The sequence below is a fragment of the Trichosurus vulpecula genome, chromosome 1, assembly GCF_011100635.1.
Source record: "Trichosurus vulpecula isolate mTriVul1 chromosome 1, mTriVul1.pri, whole genome shotgun sequence".
NCBI classification, from domain to species: domain Eukaryota; kingdom Metazoa; phylum Chordata; class Mammalia; order Diprotodontia; family Phalangeridae; genus Trichosurus; species Trichosurus vulpecula.
The window spans coordinates 392,662,777-392,666,507 of NC_050573.1; positions in this window are offsets into that span (position 1 = coordinate 392,662,777).

Consider the following 3,731-nt stretch of genomic DNA (forward strand, 5'->3'; position numbering starts at 1 on the left):
GGAAAAGAAAACATAAAGGATTCTGTAGAGCTAAACTATTTACATCCCTAAATAGGAAGATGATACTTGTAATTCTTAAAAATTGTTATCACTAATAGTATAGCTAGGAGGAATATACATAGACAGAAGGTATGGGTATAAGGTGAATTTGAGGGAATGACATACAAAAAAATAAGGGATGAGAAAGAGGAATACATCAGATGCAGAAGGAAGGGAGAGGTAGAATGGGGTAAATTATTTCCCATGAAGAGGCGCAAAAGACCTATTACAGTGGAAGGGAAGATGGGAGAGTGGGCAGTGAGCTGAGCATTGCTTGAACCTTACTTTCATTTGTATTGGCTCAAAGAGAGAATCATATACACAATCAGTTGAGTATAGAAATCTATCTTACTCAACAGCAAAGTAGGAGGGAAGGAGATCAAGTAAAGTATGGGCTGGGGACTGACAGAAGGGAGGTCAGATCAGGGGAGGTGGTAGAAAGAAGCAAAACACTGGTGAGGAGGGAAAGGGTGAAAGGAGAGAGAGGACAGACAGAAGAATAGAATGGAGGGAAATAAACAGGTAGTAATCATAACTGTAATGTGAATGGGATGAACTCTTCTACAAAATGGAAGTGGTTAGCAGAGTGAATAAAAAACCAGAATCCTACAATATGTCTACAAGAAACACACTCAAAGCAGACAGGCACACAGATAGTAAAGGTAATGAGCTGGAGCAGAATCTATTATACTTCAGCTGAGGTAAAAAAAAAGCAGGGGTAGCAATCCTGATCTCAGACAAAGTACAAGTAAAAATAGACTTATTTAAAAGAGATAAGGAAAGATACCACATCTTGCTAAAAAATACCACAGACAATGAAGCAATATCAATACTAAACATATTTCAGACTTACGTGTGCAAAAATATTTATAGCAGCCCCATTTGTGGTGGCAAAATATTGGAAATTGAGGGGATGACTGTCAATTGGGGAATGGCTTAACAAGCTGTGGTATATGAATGTACTATTGTGCAATAAGAAATGATGAACAGGCAGAATTAAAAAAAACCTGGAAAGACTTCTATGAATTGATGCAAAGTGAAATGAATAGAACCAGGAAGACATTGTACACAGTATCACCAACATTGTGTGATGATCAACTATGAATGACTCAGTTCTTCTCAGCAACACAAAGAGAAGTTCAAAGAACTCCTGAAGGAAAATGCTATCAATATCCAGATGAAGAACTGAGGGACTCTGATGCAGATTGAAGCATATTTTTTCACTTACTTTATTCTTTCTCATGGTTCTTTTTTTCCTTTTGATCTGTTTCTTTCACAATATATTTGTACATGATAGTGATGACGTTTAGGGAACCATATGATGAGATTAGGGGTGCTCGAGATTCCAAAATACTGACACACCGGATCCTGCTGAATGAATTCAACCCAAGCCTTCTCACAGCCAAAGAAAAACAAAGTTTATTAAAGGTTTGACATACTGGGTAGATCTTAAGAAATCTCACCATTCTAACAAGCAGGCCAGATTCTGAGCACCTTCATGGAGACAAGATGGATCTTACATACAGAAAGGCTATGGGAGGGATCTAGGGATGGTTCTGGAGTGATGGGAGGAGGGGTTTAGGGAGGGTCTTGAGAAGGAGTCTAAGGATGGGACTGGGGTGACTAGGGTGAGGTCAGACTCCAGGAATGGGATTCAGGGTAGGAAGCTGCCAGAAGCAGTGTGGAGATAACAGACACTGTAGGGCTTAGGCTAGTTTAAGGATAACAGATTTGGTCATAGATATTTTGATAAGATCTAGGGTGGGAAGTATCTGGACAATAGAGGGCTAGGCTAGGTAGAGATTTGGGCCGAAGATAATGAAAAGCTTATGGCCTTAGGCAAAGGCCAGATCAAGTGGGAAGATTCAAGGAGAGTTCAAGGGGGCTCCCGGAGCCTGTACCCCATCAACAACACATGTATAAACTATATCAAACTGCCTACCATTTTTAGGAGAGGGAAGGGGAGGGAGGGAGAAAAATTGGAACTCAAAAACTTGTAAAAGTGAATGCTTAAAAATTTTTCTTGATACATAACTGGGGAAAAATAAAATACTATCTAAAAATATTACATTTTTCTAAAATAAAAAAAGCAAATGAGAGTGGTAGACAACAAAATGGGAAAAGAAATGAGGCTGATTAAAATAGAAAGATATAGAAGAAAGTTACAGAAAGAGCTTGGAATAGGAGGTTCAAAACCCTACCCAATCTATGTTTTCTTTCACAACATGACTATTATGGAAATGTTTTGCATGACTATAGATGTATAATCTATATTAAATTGCTTGCCTTCTCAATGAGGGCAGTGGGGAGAGAGGGAAGAAGAGAATTTGGAATTCAAAGTTTTTTTATTGTCTTTTTAAAAAAATATATTTTAGTTTACAACATTCAGTCCACAAGCTTTTGAGTTCCAAATTTTCTCACCCTGCCTTCCTTCCCCTCTCCCCAAGATGGCATGCAATCTGATATAGGCTCTACATTTACATTCACATTAAACATATTTTCACATTAATCATGTTACAAAGAAGAATTATAAACAATGGAATGAACCATAAGAAAGAAGAAACAAAAAAAAGCAAAACAAAAAAAAGAGAGAGCAAATAGTATGCTTCTTCTATCTGCATTCAGACTCTGTAATTCTTTCTCTGGATGTGGATAGCATTTTCCATCATGAGCCTTTTGGAATTGTTTTAGAAACTTGCATTGCTGAGAAGAGCCAAGACTATCAAAGTTAGTCATTGCACAATGTGGCTGTAACTGTGTACAATGTTCTCCTGGTTCTGCTCCCCTCACTCAGCATCAGTTCATATAAGTCTTTCCAGGTTTTTCTGAAGTTCATTTGCTCATCATTTCTTATAGTACAATAGTATTCCATTAAATTCATATGCCACAACTTGTTCAGCCATTCCCCAATTGATGGGTATCCCCTCACTTTCAAGTTCTTTGCTACCACAATAAGAGCTGCTATAAATATTTTTGTATGTGTGGGTTCTTTTCCCATTTGTTTGATCTCTTTGGGATACAGCCCTAGAAGTGATATTGCAGGATCAAAGGGTATGCACATTTTATAGCCCTTTGGGCATAGTTCCAAATTGCTCTCCAAAATGGTTAGATAAGTTCACAACTCCACCAACAATGCATTAGTGTTGGAACTCAAAGTTTTAAAAACAAACGTTAAAAATAATTTTTACATGTAACTGGGGAAAAATAAAACAGTAAATACATTTTTAAAAAGTTAAGCAAAATTTAAGGAAAGCATTCTGAGAATCAATTGGTTATGTAGAATTTATAATAAGGGTAATGTCTACATTATTATTATTTTAAAATTGTGGGCTAGAATGCTTTATTTCAATAAAAGTTTTAATAAATTTTAAAGAAAAAACATTACCCAAGAAAATAACTCCCTGAAAATTAAAATTAACCAAATTGAAACAAATGACTCCACAGGAGTCATCATGAAACACAACTGAAGTCTTCTCTTTAAGAAAGCCAGGGCCACACTCCATACTCACTAGAGTGTGTATCCAAGGTATATCATTGGCACTTATGAAGCCAACCAGTTTGCATATATTATAAATAAAAGAATGTTAGAACTAGAAAGGCACATTGAGATCTGATGCAATACCCTTATGTATTTTTTTTAAAATTCTGAAATTAAACATTCAATCAAAATCAGCATTTTCCTATATGTTGTA